This window comes from Vanessa cardui, chromosome 11, assembly GCF_905220365.1.
Source record: "Vanessa cardui chromosome 11, ilVanCard2.1, whole genome shotgun sequence".
Classification (NCBI taxonomy): domain Eukaryota; kingdom Metazoa; phylum Arthropoda; class Insecta; order Lepidoptera; family Nymphalidae; genus Vanessa; species Vanessa cardui.
Window position 1 is genome coordinate 5441278 of NC_061133.1, and position 20883 is coordinate 5462160.

The window sequence follows — 20883 nt, forward strand, 5'->3', positions numbered from 1 at the left end:
ATAATTGGTATCAGTATTGCACCGTGCGTAGCCGTAGCGATTAATAAAAACGTCTTAATAATAGTTTAATAATAAGAATAAAACGTAAGCAACAATATGATTCTCATATAAAATTATAAAATTTTGACAAACCAAGAAACAGAAGGAAACTTCGAAATCCCCTAAGATCATCCAAAGTTTAAATTTCGTCAGCACATACACCGCTTCCTCAAAATAAAGCTAACAGTCTCGCATTTACACAATAAAATTGTAACTTTGACGTCTCACGCCTTTCTCTCTCAAGCCCAGGCGACTTGAGTGCTGTATTACAATAATGAAACGTACATTTCACTCGAGAGCAGACGAAGCGATGCTACTAAATACATACAACGATCCCGCTCTTTCTTGACACTTTAGCTCGCCGGACAAGTTTACATCAGGAAAATATGTAAATGGCATTATTATTTTACTACAAAAGAATTTAAAATACAAACTGTTGACTCACTTTTAAAACTTTTGAAGCTCTTTCTTGACTTCTCATTAAATCAAATTGTTTATTTCCTGCACTGGTTAGTATGAATTTTCATTAAAATACCACAGAAATAGAAAAAAATAATCTATTGAAAAAATATAAATTAAAAGTGTTTTATAGCATTCTCTGAGCATGCTTATTAGCTTTAAGCATAAGGGGATAAATGTTTGCTTATGATATGGCCATCATCGATCAGAACACAAAATTTACCATGAATTCATTGTATTTATTGAAAAAAAAACTTACTAACAATTTCAAAAAATATATTTAGACAATAGTTGAAGAAAAAATATAATAAACCTTTAGGTAGACCTTCTATGGCAATGTGAGTGACCTAAAATCGACAAAAAAACTGAGTCCTTTTAACAGATTAAATAATTTAATTTTTACTAAAATTTATTTTATTTTCCGAAAATGAATTTAAGTGGCCAGATATACAAACTTTTTTTCAAATTCGTAGTCATCATATACGAATACAAGACCACTCAACAAAACTGTTCCACAATTCTGATGATCCAAGTGCCCCTCGCTAGCTCAAAGACTGAACCTAGCAATTCAAAGGGGTATTAGCGCAGCGTCCTAGGTACAATGACACAGGACAATATTTTCAACGGCGTATTTTGTTTTTCTATTTCTTCATGTCTGTTCTGATTGTCAAAAAAATACATGCGTGTATAATATTTGGAGTTATATTTCTTATTGGAGAGTTTTAAAAAATGATGGAAGTCATTTATTGTATAAGTTGTTAGCTAAAAAAATTAATGAAAACTCCGTCAAAAAAGATAACTTCACACCTTACCTTATTTAAAAATGTTTATTTCAAATAAATTTAAATTGTGAATGCTTAAAAAATTCTGATTTAATGTTATGACAATGGCCAAAAGTTGAATAATTACTTCTTTTTATTTATCATTATAATAAAAAATATTTTATATGGTAATTAATATTTTAATCTTTTTTATTTACTCTGTAAAATTAAACACGCATCTTTTTTACACTAATCTTTTATAAGAACTTATTCAACATACGTGATAAAACTGAAATACTGAAACTTTGTTATCAGTTACGTTACATGTATGATGGACAGGATTATCTACAAGGAAATCGAGTTTCCCTGTATTACCGACTATACGGCCACATATTGTCAAACAGTACAGTACTACTGACAAAATTTTGTCCGATTCCAAGTAGAAAATGATATAGATTCGAAACTGCGAAGCGATATAGTTATACGAGTACATCGACCGTACGGTTGTCAGTCGCGCTGAGTGATTCGTTTCTTGTTTACAGTTTTTCTCTTCATTGCATCAAAATGTTTATTGAAATATATCGTTTTTAGTGAATTTTTATTTATAGTCTATGACTAAATATTTTTTTTTTGTTTTTTTATTTTTATTTTCAGCCAATAACATATCGCTGAATCGTTAATCAGCTTCAAGAAATAATTATTAATTATTAAGTTATAATCAAATACGTACATTTACAACAACACGAGCAGATAAAGCGAAATAAAAAAAACTAAATTTCAAATAAAACATCATAAATTAAACGTAAAATCACAACTAACTTGCGCCAATATTTGTTTATCTCATTTCGAAACTCTTAATCGACTTTCGATCGAGATTGCGTGGTATATAACGCTCGCGCGGACGAGTAGTATCGTCAATAATTCATGCGGCAGGCACGTCGTGGCCGCCAGCCGTTCCTAATTGATTCCTGATGCGGCCCGTGAGCTGATCGCATCACTGGCTCCTTGTACTGCCCTCCTAGCATCCGTATGCTTCATTACGTACTTACAGTATCAGTGCGTTGAAGAAAAATTAGAACACTATCGAATTATGATCCAATAAAGTCTACCCAATTAGACGATACGTTATCCGATTATACCCAACTCGCGGCTCCGTAATTGTAATCTCTGTATAATTTAATCCAGTTGCTATAATTTTTTTCGGTGTATAATCGTGTGTAAGGGCTACTTCATGCATTACAGAGTTATTGGGATTGATTAATGATGAACTTCAGTTATATGTTGAAATATTTAATGACTTTAATCAATTACCTACAATAAAGTTTGAAATTAAAAAAAATCCGTAAACTTTTTTTTTAATGTGAAACGTTTAATAAAATCTAGTGTCATCCTATAAACATCCCAATGTTATGTTCCAAACATAATTTACAATTTCATCTAAAATGCAATGAAGATAAGTATATATTAAACAATTCTGATTACGTATATTGAAGATTACATCGTACATGATAGTAAATTTAACCGAATTTGAGTTACATTATTAGCGAACGCTTCACAAGTATAACTAGGTAACTGAAAACTTACACCTGACGTCGCTGCGGAGTCGCCGTCGTAGACTTTATGAGTGACATTAATGAGATGCGGTCTATGTGCGGGTAAATTGTTTATGCATCGCTTGCATACATATTTACTAGGGAAACATAACAGATCATTATTTTTATTATATCGTACGATGCTAAATAAAAATGATGGCATCGAGCGCTTTGTAAATAACAGCTATCAGTTGCGCTAGACGCTAATTAACCGTTGAAGGGCGAAAGGTCCCCGTGTACATATTTATTTCATTAACTTTATTGTGGCTTATTTTAAATTGGATGTGTGCAAAATTATATAGGTTAAATTATAATTATGTTCTTTTCAGTACATAAAATTACCTTTAAAGGTATTTTACGTGAATTCAACACAATTATAACAACTACCAAGTCATATGGAAATAATAACATATAGTATTGTTAATAAATATGTAATTTTTACCCGTATCAATACAATATAAATAAATAAAATAATTTAAATGTAAATTATTACAGATTTTTAAATGAAGCCCAAAAAATATAATTTCCTATACATTTTATTATTAACAGTACAATCTATTTTAATAACAACTCGTGTATCTAGTAGGTACCTTTCTATCTTGACAATGTAACAATTGCCATATGATATTTTATAAACAAAAAAAATACATGAATGCTTAGCTGACCTGCGGTTACGATGGTTTACGATCCTTACAACTTTTTTATACAATAGAATCATTTAAAAAGGTGTGTGTACTATGACTTCTTCATAGAATGAATTTAATAATTTACTATCATAAATATACTATTAGTCTTGCAGTGAACCTACCTATTATTAAACTTTAGTTGATGTAATGTCCAATCAGCCAAACATTTTACATCGTAACTATATTATAAATAATAGATACATATTAGAATGAAATTCAAATATAGTATTTCATTCATAAAATCATTTAACAAAAAAGTTAAAATTTAATAAAACTTCACATACTACATCCCAAGCATTTCAACCATGCATTCATTTTAAATGTTTTCATTTTTATATGTTTGTTTAATTTATTACAATCCAAGTATTAAATATTATTCAGAAATCTTTATGACGAAACGACAAAGTTTAAAATTGTCAGCGATCAAATAATTATTTTTACGGTTAATGCAACTTGTACGACAATAATTCCGTAATTACGACTATTGTGGAACAGAAGCGATCTCAAAAATATTTTAATGACATAATGAATTCGACGAAATCAAAAGAACTTTATTAAAATTTTGCTCTTACAATTACAGTTTTATAGCACGATACACTAACAACAATATTATGTGTAATTAATTCTTAATAATAAAGATCATTTTGATAAAATCTATGATAAATATTGTATAAGCACGAGAAGTAGAGATAAGCTTATAACGCCAAGTTTCCGTTTTAGCAAAGTCAATAAATCCTTCATGGGTTGTTTCTATAACAAAATTCCGCAGGTATTTTTATCTCATCCAATCCATAAATTTAAATCCTTTATTTAAAAACATTAATAAATGAGGCATATTATTCAATACTAGATTATGTATATGTCAAAAAAGCGTTGAGCTGGTATAGTTGTTTATGTTAGATAGGGTTACTTAAATAAAAACAATTTTTGACAAAACTTTGTATTTCAAATTGGAAAATAATAACTAATGAGATTACATCTGTTCTGTTCTGACTGTTACTTCTTCTCGGTATAATCTACATTTCAAAATGCTAGTATCTTTTAATTTATTGCAAATCTGTAATATAACTTAAAAGTGTTTGTAAAAGCCTAGTTGAATAAAATATATTTTTGTTGTGATTTTGACTGCCAGTGTTTATAGGATGCATTGACGACCTAATCTACTTAAATGTTTTCAACGAAAAGTGCGTACAATTTTCACATTTATGTACATACATATATATAAAACTTTTCTTAAAAATAATTTTAAGCTAATTCCATACATCATGTCTAAAAAAACTTAGGTATTACATATAAATATTCCTTTCGGCATACTAAATTAATTACACCGTACGTGTAAAGTTTTTATCTGAAGGTTAACTTTAAGGACTAGTTTCGGAGTGGTGGTTATAATCCGTAACTGGGAAAGTTTATTTAACGAGTGTGACACCTTCATAATAGTCGCTTACAATATTAGATATTAGAGAAGTTTATCTACTAAAATTAAAACGGTCTTATGGACTAAAACAAAAAGTTTATGCTATATAGGCGAAGAATTAGTATAGTCCAACCTGTAAATAATAGATACTATTAGTCTGATTAGGAAAATTATGATTTCATTAAATAGCCCATTTATTGAGAAAGATAAAATAATGTATAAATTTCAGCTATAACCCTAAGAAGTGAAACAATAGCTATAAACATCAACCAATTCAGCAAACTGTTATAGCGTTTTGTGACTGAACACATCGTATTGGTCAAACAGGATTTCATGATAAAAAATTCAAAAAATTATTAAACGTCATACATCAGGCTGTAAGTGAGTGAGCCAGTGTAAATCTAATATTGATGGCGAATTGGCAATAAAAAAAATAGTAAAGAAGTAAAGTAGCAGCCCGTAAATTTCCCACTGCTGGGTTAAGGCCTCCTCTCCTATTAAGGAGAGGTTTTTTGAAACACATTCCACCACACGGTTCCAATGCAGGTTGGTGGAATGCACATGTGGCAGAATTTCTTTGAAATTAGACACATGCAGGTTTTCCTCACGATGTTTTCCTTCACCGCCGAGCATGAGATGAATTAAAAACACAAATTAAGTACATATATATAGTGGTGCTTGCCTGGGTTGGAACCCAAAATCATCGGTTAAGATGTACGCGTTCTAACCACTGGGCCATCTCTGCTATCCTGAATTGGCAATGAGGAATTATTAATATTTCTTACAGCACTAATATAATATGGGTGGTTGGGAACCATTTACAACTTAAACACACAAAAATACACTTAGTAGCCTAAGGAACGAGACAGTGGAACAGTAATCATAAACGTCAACCAATGAAAACTGTATGAAAATGTCATGTTTAATACAAATTTATTCACGGGACGCAGCTAGTTTTTCGTATAAATTCAATGTATATATTTGGTTGTCGACCGTTGTACCATCTGTAGTGATTCTTTACAGAACTCCAAACAACATTATTTTAGGTCACAGCTTACAAATTGATTTGCATGACATTGAGAATAGCAAAGTCAGTACAGTTATATACAGAATTTAAATTTAGAATAGAATACGTATGTAGGTATTTTTGAGTTTTTTTTTGTATACATACGTCATTGTTTAAAATAAGGTCTTATATGGAATTGTTTAGTTTCATGTTACGAAATTAAATTAATGTAAAACGGCTACCAATTCAAAATATATGGACTTAGTAGTAACGATCATGATTTTTTCTATTAATTTTCTTTATATTCTTATAACAAGGTTTGACAATAGATATTATATTTGATTTAAATTGTAAATTTATTGAGAGGCAAAGTTAAAATATACCAATTTTTTTACGGGCGAAATATCCCAAGCTTTTGATATTTCATAAAAAAATACGTACATCGAATTCGTGCTAAATCTATTTGTTTCACCGTGCCACTGGTTCATGAAATTGAATTCAAAACTGCGTTTTGTAGCCGTCTGAAACCTGTTCGAGGTTGCGTAATCTTTGAACGTATCCTTTTCACTTGTTGCGTAATTTCTATCACATTTAGTGTTCGCAACATGTGTATGAAAGTTCTTAAGGGGTTAGAGCACATGTCAGCCTCAGTAATAATGGCATGTTCCTTCAACACCTCAGAAACTACGTTTAATAATTATATTGCTAAATACGCTCCATTGCGTTAGGAGCGCTTAAGTTATTATAGAATAATTTACACGCGGAGGACGCTGGTGTTTCGAACATTATTTAAATTAATTGTTTTGATTTAAGTGTAGTATACCTACAAGTTCACAGCTACCATAAAATTTTACTTAAGTCTGTAAATCGGAAACAAATAACGAACCGACATCTCATTGTAGATCATTATCTTACTTATCGTGAAATAAACAATATTACGTGGTAATTATAAGAACTCGAAATTTTTAAAACAATGCGTCATCGTATTCCTCGAGAACATTGAATAACAATATATTTTGGAATGCATGAAAAGTCAAGCGCTCTCACTGTCGAGAAACGAGCAAACTGATTGGCAATACGACTGTCCAACAATACAATTTAAAACATGTCTACGGCCTTTATTTATCAATGTTCGCGATATAAAAGTCGTGATCTTATACGTCGCACACAATAAATGCCCGTCGCAAAATCCAGTTACGTAGCGAGCCTCGACAATTGATAGAGAAACTGTGTGCAACGATGAAATTTAAAAAGTCATTTATTTCGAAATGCTTTTTCTCGGGTCGCCCGCGGCGGAGCGATATCAATTTTATTTTCTGTCGTGGCTTCCTGGGTATGCGGTCGGGACATTCGCTTGCTGTAAATATCCAATATACGTCGGAGTGGATTAGCTAGAAATGATGGACAAATTCAAAAGACTGTTGCATACTTCAATGGCCGTACAAATCATTGCCACATTAAAAAATACTGATTAATTTTACGCTCAAAATTGATTCACAATACTCAATATTAATTTTTTTTATATTAATTTTAAAAATGGAACCGTCAAATGTTCGATGCTCTATTTCGAAACTAAAAGCATGTTTTAAATGCCATGCTTTTAGTGTTTCATGGGTAAGCTTAAATGTGTTTTTTTTTTTTTATTTCAATCCATTTTCCTTGTTGTCCAAGATCACCGGACGTCCGTCGCCGAAGCGCGGTCAATGCAATTAAGCTTTGATCACCTAACGACACATTTTCTAGACGTTTGCCTCCGTCCACAATTATGTCGTAGAACATAATAGAGATATAATAAAATTTACCACAAGATATTTTATTTATAACTTTGTTTAAATAACAATATAAACTTGAACAAAACAAATTATTACATTATTTAATAAATTTTTAATGTGACATAGTCCATAATAATTTTACTAATTACCTGGAAATTTAAATCTCTTTTAATTCAGTCATGAAGCATCGAGTGCATGAGAAGAAAACAACATCAGCGTACTTTTTAACAATCGTTTTTAATCTATATTCCAAAAGATTGCTTGTAAATATAGAGCATTTTAACTGATCTAATATTTCCTTCTTGAAGACTAGGTTTGAATATCTACAACCTGACTTAGCTTTCATCAAACACATGCAAATACGATTTCACCGCCAAGTACGTGAGACGAATTAACTTAAACACAATTTAAATTCATAAATATTCATCTTAACTCGCAATCTTTGGTAACGATTAGTTAACAACAGGGCCATAATGCTCATTCACTATCTTTAAATTTACACACACATTGTTAAAATTCAAAAGTGTCACAACCAACAGTCTACCTCAATTTGCACGTTCAGTTATTCGTGCAAATCTTATACGAAGAGACAACTGAAATGGTATAACCAAATGCCCGTCTACGATACTGCTTTGATATTTTTTGATTGCTAAACGATGTGTAATAAACAATACTTCACACATGACGATAACGATACGATCGCAAAGAATTTTGAAAGATAATAAATGCAAGGTATCCGTTTCTATAACAAAATTCCGCAGATATTTTTAACTTTGCCGTTCCGTAAATTCAAATCGTTTATAAAAAATACATTGGTAAAAACGCATATTATTCGATACAAGATTTTAAAGATGATAAAAAAGCGTGGAGTTAATACCTGTTGACTTCCAAGCAGGATATATAAATTTAAATATTTGTATTTAATTAACATGTCTTTGTATTTTTTAAATATTGAAAAAGAGTAAGTTCTACTGAGTTTCTTGCCGGTTCTTCTCGGTAGAATCTACTTTCCGAACCGATGGTAGCTTCACTTATTTGTAAAATGACGATTCAAAAGTGCTTGTAAAAGCCTACTTGAATAAAGTTTATTTTGATTTTGATTAGAGTAAGCAAATAGTCAATAGTCGCAAATATTTATGCTTGCCCTACACTTACCTTGATAATTCTTTACGCACGTGATAGAAAACAGCGTGACCTCCATGTTTTAGAAGAACTTATAATTCATGTGTACAAAGGATATTAAATTTAAGCTGCCAAGATTGGTTATCAATGGCTATGTAAGGAATGGTCAATACTTCTTACAGCGCCATTGGACAGTTTATCAGGTGCCTAGCTACTATAAAAAAAACAGTAGATTTTACACTACCACGCTAACAATAACCTATATAAAATTTCCAAGCTTTCTAAGAAAACAAAAACCCTTTAAGAGATTTACAGCTGTTGAATGAACTCTTAGTTTTATATTATTAAAAAAGGTATACATAATTCAGACAGCTATAAACCTTTTTAAAATTGAAATGTCAAAAATTAGTTGTTGCATACATTATATTACATTTTACTTTCTGCCTTCTAAACCCAGTGATTGGGTATGCTCTGTCAGGACAAACTATTCTATAATTATAGATCTATTTATTTTTATTTTCATAAATAGAACGTCAATTGCATTAAATATTTTATTGCCACTGGTATGTAAAAACGTGATACGAATCAAGGTGGCACAAGGTTAACTTGTTTACATCTGTTCGATCTCATATTTTATTCCTGAATTTAAAGGTATGGAAAGTGCTAGTTGTCAATCATAGTATGTTTCAAACATTTACGTCAATGTTTTTTTATTTTTTTATTTCGCACATAGGCGAGTAATCATTTATATTTGTTTAGTACATTGTAGCAGAACGTGTTCTGTATACAAATTTTGTCTTAACTTTTTTAATAGTTTTGCCGGTGAATATAAACGTACAATTTAATAATTATTTCCTATGTGTACGGAAACACTCTAAATTATCTAACTTTATATACATAGAAAAAATTAAGAGAAGATTTAAAAATACTTATTGCATATCTTATAAAAAAGGTAGGTATTTTAAGATATTTTGAAATTATAATATGTTTAAAATCAGTGTTTATGATTAAAAATATACGTAATGTTCTACAAAAAATACACATATAAATGCCTAGATAACCCAAAGGGAATCAAAACACTTGAATCTCAACCGAGGATTGCGGGTTCAAACCCGTGCATGTTTCCATGTGTTTAATATACATATAACATTTGCCACGTGTATACACCGAGACGTAGGTTCCAAAAATTCTTTAAATAAGAGCCTAAGCCCAACAGTGACATTAACATAACTTTTACGGCGATTACATTACTTATTTATAGCAACAAACCCATTCTCATTTACCATAAATCTTTACAAAACGGATTAAAGCGACGCTAATATTTAATATCATTGATCTAAACATTTTGCAAGAGTATCGCACATATATTCGTATGATATTCAACAATGTGTGTTTTTATTCCGTCTAGTTAACTAGTTTAGGAATATTTTATGATATTTGTTTTTATCACAAAAATATATGCGACTTTATTTATTAAACGTTTTGTTATTTTAGAGTTGTTCAGAGGCAACACGATAAAAAAAGTGAATACCTATCTCTATCGTTTGCCTAATTTTTAAATATACGAACTGGATATATGCCAATATTAATAATAATTACATTTATTTGATTAAAAATGTAGATAATTCACTAAGTTAGAGTATAAGTGATCAGGCATCAAATTATAAACGACTCTTAATAAAATTCTGATCATTGAAGAACTTTTACTAAGTTTTACAATAACTTATGAAAGGTCTGAACATAATCATCTATAAAAATGCTGGGTTTTCAGAAAACGTAGTCTTGTTCAAGTATTCAAACATGCTTAGAACCGCTACGACCTCTCTATCAAAAAAAAAAAAAAAACTTAAGAAAAGATAAAAATGTACGAAACTCGAGCCGCCTCCAAGTACCCACTCCCCTCGAGGAAAAAGTGAGAAAAATTCTAAAACACAAAAATAAAAACGTTAACAAAATGACTTTGTAATCCTATCAAACACTTTACATTTTCCTCGTTATAAATTAAGTTACGTAATGATTTCTGAATCAAATAAATTAAAAGATTACATCTTCTGTTTATACTATGAAAATATTTTCGAACACGTTCGGCACAGACGCCTCGTCTGCTTAGATAACTTCATCTCGACGGTATTAAATTCAGGAAACAATTTCTTCCGAGGCCCGTTTAAACAAAAAATAATTTAGATCGCTCTTAAAATAACAATCACTAAAGACGAGCCAGGAGGTTTGCGGTCTATGACATATTACCAGAAATTTGCGTAATGCTAACACCATCCGAGCCCGGAGCGCTTTTTGCGAGATATGAAAAGTAAAACGTTTATAATACGGGCGAGAATGAAGTATGGGTGGTGGAGTTAGAAAGAGAAAAGATAAGAAAATAATGCGCCCCCATATATCATCACAATCGCTAGAATTCGCAAGTCGGCCGGGCTAGCCACCGACCCTCTTTAGCCACACGAAAATTCTGTAACACCTAACTAAGCCAGGATCATTTAGTCAGTATACGCAAATAATTCACTTATTATGTTATTTAAAATGACTTAAGTAAATAGGTTACTGGTGTATGGCGAATTAAAAACAGAATACTTTTAGAAAATAATTTATTTCCTATTTGACCCTATATGCTTAAAATAAATAGGAATAAGTTAGTTCTCATATTGAATAAAGCCGAAATTGCCCAGTGGTCAATAGAATATGATTCTTAAACGAAGACTGCTGGTTCAATCCCATTTATGCTTTAGTTTGTGTTTATAAATCATTTTCTGCTCACTAGGGAAAGAAAACATAACGAGAAAACCTGCCTGCTTAATTCTGCAACATGTGTTTTATAAATATGGATTCGATTTTATTGCAATATCCACTAATCCGCATTTCAGAAGTGCGGTGGAATAAGCCCCAAAATTTCCTCTCGAGGCAGTAAACCTTAGAGACATTAATAAGGTATAACTTTACTTCAATACATTATTTGTGTGTCAAACGGAGCTTCCAACAAGTCACGTAGGAATTATTTATTAAAAAAGTTTAAAAAAAAAGGCAAAACAATTTTGTTTACGGTCCAACTTAATAATCTTTTAATTATTACTTTCTTACGAAACCGTAAAACTCTTAAATCCATAATAGAGTGTTATTAAACGGGAAACTGTCATCCAGGTGTGTAATAAAACTTTTTTAAGTATTTTATAATTTATTGCGTACCGTAGGCTGAATGAAATATTGTTCTTCAAGGGTAAGGAAATACTTTTCGAGAACATCTTCGGTAGTTGAAAACAACTATTTAACTCTAGACAGCCGTTTTACTATTACTACTGTAAGAAAATTATTGCCATACGAAATAATTCATACATACAGAAAATATTTTTTATTTCAAATTATTTGCTATAGCAACACCACAGAGAAATATAAATTTCATTATGGATAAAATGTCAGTAAGTAATGTAATCTTGTTACTCTCCTGTATAGTATAAAAACTTACATATGACCTTTCAAACTAACAGACGCGACTTTTGATCTCGGCTTATGTGACTGTTTAGATATATATTTTACCTTATAAAAAAGCTACTTTAATATGAAATTTAATAATATTATATTGTTTGTTGTTTATTAAATCAACTGTATGTCATAGTTATGTATATGTATAGTGTATCTCTTATAAGTCAACAACTCGCGTTTTAGCAATGCAATGCTCAAAACCTATTCGTCAATAAGAAACGAAACTTTCGTTTAGTCTTAGTCATAGCTCACATGTCCTACAGCTAAAATGACTGTTATCTTATTAGTCTCGTAGTTTTATTTCTCGTCTTGAAACAAGAACTAAAATATTTTTAGAACGAAGTTATTTTACGCAGCTTACAGTGAAGTGAACTGGCAGAAATTTTCACGTAAGGGAAAGCGTTATGCCCTCTCCAGGAGACTTTTCCATCTCTCGGTGTCTATATTAATAGTTTTATGTAATATTATTTATAATTGTTTTAATCCACTTTTTGTGATGGCAAACGAGCATGCTCGACTGATGGAAAGTTTCTACCACCGCCCATGGATGCAATGCATGCAACACCGGGGGGCTTGCAGGTGCATTGCCGGCCGCGGGCGAAAACTGGTTCCAAAAAGTGGTTGTGGTTGGATGGATATTTCATAATAATCTGATTGTTTTTTTAGCATACTAAACAAGAGCTTTTTGCGTACAACATGGCTCCCTCGTTAAGAATTCATTATGAAGATACAAAAATAATATATAATAGATGTATTTTAATCAATTACAGATCTATGACTTTATTTGGATAATTTTTTTTCGAGATTTTGTATAAAGTAATACAAGTATCTGACTTATATATCGACTCTGAAAGTTTTATTTTGTTTATTAATTACTATTTGTTATTATGTACCAATAAAAATAACAGCTGTGAATAGGAAGCGTTTGGATTTATCAGTGCCAGCCAGTAGATATGTGTGCTGTTGTTAAATATTCAATTGATGCCAATATTTAGTATTCTACTTTCAAAACAAAAACCCACTGTACCATCGTATGCGCCTTATTCACGGTGTTTATAATCTTGAATAAAATATCTATTATTAAGTAAGCACTTCAGTCTATTTTAATCATTTTTTCAACTGTCTTTGAAAGTGTGCAGTGAATTGATATCTGTTTATTTTTTTTGTTAAACTGTTCATATTTTTGTACCATTTTCTTATCTTTAATAAATTTTCTAATTCAATTATACGTACAATACGCAATAAAGATATCATATATTTGAAAATACTCTATCATGTTAACGCTCGAAGTGGCAAATCAGCTCTAAGATTTATTACACTTTAAAATAATACTAAGTCAACTGGAGTCCAACTGGACGTCAGAAACTAGTGGGTTAATGAGTTCCCAGATGCTTGAGCCATTTCATTTGCTTACACATTCGGCAAACTAGACAAATTATTGCGAAGTACGCCGAACATTCTTGGGATTAGTTAGCTCGGTCGCTGCGGACATCAGTCTTTCGGATATTAGCTTAACGAACTATTTAAATAAAACATTGGGTATTGTTTTTTTTTGTTTTTTTTTGATAGACTATTAGAGTTTTCGATTTTCGAATTTTTGAGACATGATGTATTATTGACCAATCAAATCATAGTAGCTTAGTCGTGACAGTTAGTAATATACAAAACGAATGACCACAGATTATATTTAAAAAAAAAAGTATCACTGCAATAGTTGTTCGTATTATATTATACTGCCGATGGGTGAAAATCTGTTTGTTCTATAATAATACCTGAAGTTAATATTTCTTACAGCGTCATTGTCTTTGGGTAATGGTGACCACTTACCATCAGGTGGCCCATATGCTCGTCAACCTATACCATAATAAAAAAAAACCTGGAGGGATCATCTTTATTATTATGATTATAAATGTGTAATTATTTATATCTATCAGTGTGTCGCTCTTCCACTACTAAACCGTATTTGCCGGATTTTTTTTAAGAAGCAGACTTGAACTTTAAGAAACAACTAACATCCTAAAATGAACGAAGCCGCGGGCGACTACTCGTTTGAAATAAAAATATTTAGAAAAAACAAATAACTTCTTTTTATCATAACACGAGATAACAAGAACCTTCATGACGATCGTTTCAATGATTTATATAAAATATCTTAATGAAAGATTTATTAATCGACGATCTGAATCACGTTAGTAAATGAGCAATCTTGAATGTGTTACAAAAAACAAACTCGTGCTAAATCCAATATTTCTTTGTCCCGACCCATGACTGCTTCCGTGTAAACTATAATTAACAGATAGAAGATCGTTCGGTTATAGTTGGTGTAAAATTAATGTGCGACAATAACGATCGCGCCATTAATTAGACCAAAGCTGAGCTGTTAGTCAATCAGTCTTATTGTTAAATATAGTTTAGTTGAATATAAATAACCTACTAGTCAATGTTAACGGTTGTTTCGACTCGACAAATAATATTGTAAGTTATATTTTGATGTATTTAAATCGTATTATTATTGAAAGATTGAGTTACGATATGTTTATTTAAATTCGAATCTGGTATATATTATGTATAATAAGCTTGTATGCCCAAACATAGAGAACATTTACTTGGTGGGGGTTTGTAAAAGTCTACCTAGTGAGATATTCTGCCAATTTTCTGTTCCAGTTTAAAGTTTGAATAAGCCTGTGTAAAGATAAGCACAAGTGACATCTTAATTTCCCAAGGTCGATGACGTATCGGCTTTGTAGGAAATGGTTAATATTTCTTATGTGCGATTGTCTATGGACACTGGAACATCTAACAATCCTACTACTATTATAAAGGCGAAAGTTTGTATGTATGGATGTATGGATGTTTGTTACTCTTTCACGTAAAAACTACTGAATGGATTTGAATGAAACTTTACCACAACATAGCTTATACATCAGAATAACACATAGGCTACAATTTTTGAGGTTTCTAATGTGAGGTCGTAAAAAAACACATTTTTTGCGCTTACATTGCAAACGCTGACTGAATCCTACCATATAGATCAAAACAATGTACTACAGTATTGTACAAATTAAAAAGGTCTACAAAAAAGTCCGTGATGGTATATGTTCATCTCTTACCAATAACCCACAATAACCATTTTTTATCCTTTACTTTGTACGAGAAATAATGACTTATTTACGAAGCGATTTTAAGCGATTACTAGACTAGACGGGACGAACCTGAAGTCCACGCGAACGAAGTCGCGGGCAAAAGCTAGTACACATATACAATTATATCGATTTTTTAATCAAAATAACTAACTGAGTATATTTGTCAAAATAACTTCTTGAGAAGTTTTATTCAACTACGCTGCGGTAGCGAGTTAAAATTTCATCCGACGTACACAGGTATCAACACGATGTTTTGCTTGACCACGAAACACGAGAAGAATTTCAAATACAAATAGAGTTCATGAAAACTGAGTCGTGCTTGTTTGGATTTGACCTCACAACATTCGGTTTCTCGACTCGAACGCCTTCTCGATTTTTATAACATCGATGTTTTCCATACATTACATTACATTACTCTATTTCATGGAATAGTCATCAATCTGAACATACATATATCTTGTATACATCGACCAAATCAAGAAGACATTAAACTACCACTTTTTTCAAAAGATTTGTTTATCATTTTAAAATGTATAGGTTTATATAACATAGTAATGTAAAGTTCAAACTCAGACATGTTATAAATGTATCTTTATAGATAAGATACAGTAAACCATTTTTTATATTTAGTGCAGTATATTACTTGTGATTATAGATATACATATATCTTCGTGTTTTAATTATATTTATTGAAAATGGGAAAGGTTTTTACCGCAAGTCTTGAGTAATATATTCGAACGGATATCTATAATAGAACTAATAAGGGTTTTTTTTTATAATTCATGGTTGTCGAAACATTGATAGTGTACGGTGGTGATGGGTTTATAATTGCAGCGCCAATTTCTGTAAGCCCAAGTAACTTGCGATCAGGCGGTCCATCTGCATCTGACTAAATAAAAAAATTATTAAAAGTCATCTCAAAATAATTTAAAAAAATTCATACATGTTGTAAAACGGACCCCATTACTAAGACCTTCCATCTGTCACTAGACAGTATTACATGAACCATTGTACAGATTATTATACGTTTTATAGATAATGGTATGGACCCATTCGTCCATTATTAATAATATCAGAACGTGTGTACAAGCTTATGTCATGTGGTCATTTAAAAAAGAACACTTGTAAAACCGAAAATTAATACTTGATATGAATAGTGACGTAATTAATAAATTATTTTAAGACTTAATGACGTTGATTAAGAGTCATTTATTAAAAAATAAATAACGCCTTTATGTCCATAATTGCTGAATGACTAAGTTAAATAATAACCAGACATATTATGCATGAAGGGACCACTTAATAAAATTACATGAGCGAATGACAGCGCGATATCGTTATGACCATGGTTAAATAACGGAATTTACAAAATGATTGATAGTTCGATACAAAATAGGGCGGTTATAAAATAGGCGCGGTTGCTATCAATACATTCTAGGCGTTTATTTATTATTGAAGATGTAATCTTCAATAATAAATTGTGTACAAATTATTTTTAACTGAAAAAATGTTTTCATATACATTAGTGTATAAATTGTAGGTGTTAGAGCGTCTCTTAGACTAAATTATTAAATAGCTGGACATATATTGATATTGAGATTTCATTTTACATATTAAATAACTTCACTTGGTGGTAGGGATTTGTACTAGCCCGTCTGGGTAGGTACCACCCACTCATCAGTTATTCTTCCGCCAAATAACAGTACTCAGTATTGTTGTGTTCCGGTTTGAAAGGTGAGTGAGCCAGTGTAATTACATGCACAAGGGACATAACATCTTAATTCCCAAAGTTGGTGGCACATTGACGATGTAAACAATAGTTAATATTTCTTACAGCGTCATTGTCTATCAGTGATGGTGACCACTTACCATCAGGTGGCCCATATGCTCGTCCGCCAACCTATACCATAAAAAAAGTTCATTAAATCGAGCTAGCAGATGTTATGAATACATTTTATTTTTAATCAACATCGCAATGGCCAACATTGCGATATTTTTTTATATTTAAAGTCTTAAATGGGGTTACAGTACGATGAAAGTCGTTATTTATTGATTTCTTAACTGAAATATAAACGAATAATCAATACAACAAAAATTTGTTTAACTATCACGAAATGTTAAATATCGATTCGACCTTCCGCTCAAAACTTCGGCTTAAAACATGTCAAGCACTCACCCACACGTCACAAATCTAACCGGTGGACAATCTAAAACTAATATTTGATTACATATCATAGATTTTTGAACGCAGTGCGGCGCTCCGTGAGACTGCCATCCATTGTGGTCAATTTGGCGTAATGTAATCAATTGCCGAACCAATAAAATAAATCAGACGGGACAGTTTTAATTGATACCGCTCAGTATTAACTGCGAACACCCGAGCGCACTTGCTAGCTTCAAAGAAATTACACCGACAACCAGTTGCTTTGCGATCTAGCAATCTAAACGAGAAATCAATACTTCAATACTTCACTGACAAAGAAAAAACCTTACAAAATACCTACATTTTCCATTAAAGTCGCTTTCAAATAGTATCTTACGAAAAGTTTGAATATACGTCGTTTGATATTTAGTTAAATCAAGTATTGAGATACTAATCTATATACATAGATGTAGTAACTGTTTCGGTACAGCACTATTCATTCATAATATGTTCAGAGATTTAGATAAAAATATAATTACGCTACGAAATGAGTATCGTTTAAGCATTAATATCTCGCACGTTCCATTGAAATTAATGACATTTTTTTCTAAACGGTCGCAAAATATATAAATTATCTCGTCGAAAAAAAAAAAACGTTCAAAATAGGAGAGGCATTATTTTTACAAATCGCTCTCGAAACGTGTCAGAAATGTATCACATCGCTTTTCACGTTGAAATACCGACTAACTACGGATCGGAATATATTTTAGCGTTTAAATCCATTTGATGTATCAATATTCAAATAAAATATTCTTCTCGAATATGAAAAGCTGTCATAGTCTGACCAACAATAACGTTAAGTGGTCCGGTTTGAAATCAGCTTTTAAACGTGCTCTTTACTGAATTGATAAAACACACCAATCCCATACACGTCCATCTGTTGATGTAAGATGTAATCTTTTTAAATTTTACCGTAGCGAATATTTATTTGTAAAATATTATCGTTTGGAATTTCAATAACTCTATTCCTGTTCGTTCATTTTTGTACTTCCCTGTTCTAATTCATGTCCGATTTACTGGGTAAGTATTGCCGAGTGGGTAATACTCATTCATTATCAGTTATTCTACCGCCAAACAACAGTAAACAGTATTGTTGTGATTGAAGGGTGAGTGAGCCAGTGTAACATCACCCGAAAGGAACATAGCTTAGGTCCCAAAGTTGGAGGCGCAATGGTGATGTAAGGAATGGTTAATATTTCTTTCAGCGAAATAAACAAGAAATAATGTCTTATATTCAATTATTCAAACCGATTAAAACCATAGACAAATACAGTAGAAGCTAAAACAACAGCTCACACTAAGTATACTGTTTGTAAAATTATATTGTATATCAGCGTATCGGATAGCCAAACAGTTAATTAAGCGAAACTAGCTTTAATCAAATTGGTCACAAATTACACAGACCGTAAACAATCAGGTACAATAAAATAGACTACCCTTTGAGTCCAGGAATGATTGAACGCGGCGTTCCGATACCATTTGTTTATTTACATATCGACTCAATTAACGAATACGCTGGTGCTCATTATCCATTCAAATCGCAATCGTAGCATACCGTTAGCCGATTTCCCGCGAAAACTCAATGGAAACTTCATAACAGTGTTGACTTTACGCTCGGAAACGTATCGCGTAATGGCCTTTGTCGTGTACAAAAAGCGACTGATCCGGCCCAGATCCGCTTTGTATAGCCCGTTTGCTTTAGTCAGTTGACAACATAATTATCGAGTACTGTGCAGCGACGAAATGGGACGGTCATTGCACGGTAGAAATAGAAGCCGTGTTCAAATGTAAAACTACATTACCGGTTTCCTTTGGATCGTTTTAATAAGTTGCTTCTGATATCGCACTCTTTGTTTTATGCGAGTACGTAACATAGATACATAACTCAGTGTAATGAGATTACAGCCTACACCAAAATTAATCTTGAGCGAAAACGGTTCTGAACATCTAAACGGTTTAAGAACCTAATTAAATTCTTTCACACCACATAAGTAGGTATATATGTTTAATGCAACTGTTAGATAATTTTGTTCTGGTATTCAAGACAAAAAGCTACTTAAAAATTAATTGTGTAAAAACGCTGGGTTAATTTTATGATATAATTTACAGAAATCTTATGATTTTATATCCATTAACACTCTTTAATTGATAAGTCATAATCATATATTTAAAACAATATATTTATCATCTTAAGTACGTATTTTTCTACTGCATTCGTTCAGTGAAAATAATGTTATGACATAAAAACTCATCAACGTAAATCACGGGCGCTTCATTTTTCATTCTCGTAATGCCGCCCTAATGAATGCACCGCAAGCCGCTGCAACTGAACAAAGTAGATTCAACTATAAATACTAGATGGCGCTGCAATAAAACTTTCACGACAAGCGATGGAATGTTCTCGCTACTAGTTTACTAATAGATGTCGCTGTTAAAAGCCATACTTTGCCTAATTCGATTGGTTTTTTTTTAAATTTAAATTCAACAATGTTTATTTATTTTTTAATCTATATTTTATTGTCTATGAATCTTACCATATATAAGATATAAATCAATTTATATATTTTTTTTTTTATTGTTAAACTGGTAGTTGTATATTTTGTCCTATACAAAGAATGAAAGGACAAAATATAACAACAATGTAAAAATTACGATATTGAAAATTGATTATTTCTTCAATTATGACGGAGCGAAAGAACAGGAAAGAAAAAGATTGGTTTATCTTCCTTAAAAATGTTTTATGTAAATACTTTATTAAAAAAAAAATGTATAATTATTAAAATCATCTTAAATATTACGATAAGTGGACTTGGACCGATCAAAAACCATCACATATACATATAAGACGATTTATACGAAAGTATTCGAATTTCTAAATATATAATTTGATAGATAATAAATAAACAATAAATGTAAGTATCAAAATTGTTTAGTTAAACTATAGTAATTTAAGACTAATGATTATACAAATAGGTATACTTAATACAAACATGTGCACTACACGTGAAGCATTAGTAGTCTTGACTGCTAATACAAAAGGGACACGTAAAAAATACCGAACGATTCATCTTTCGACAGCTGGCCCCGTTCATCTCTCGTTAGAATCTTGTCAATCATCACTTCTTTGGTTAAACTTAGACCACAAACAAAATAATATAGTAAATTAAAATTGACGGCGAAGCGCAGACAACACT

The 20883-nt window shown here is 31.4% G+C and overlaps 1 protein-coding gene across 7 annotated transcripts in view; it reads right to left on the reverse strand.

Annotated features, from left to right (window-relative positions):
- Window positions 1–20883, reverse strand: part of LOC124533325 (RNA-binding protein Musashi homolog Rbp6) — a 468593-nt gene that overhangs the window by 326041 nt on the left and 121669 nt on the right. The window lies entirely within an intron of this gene.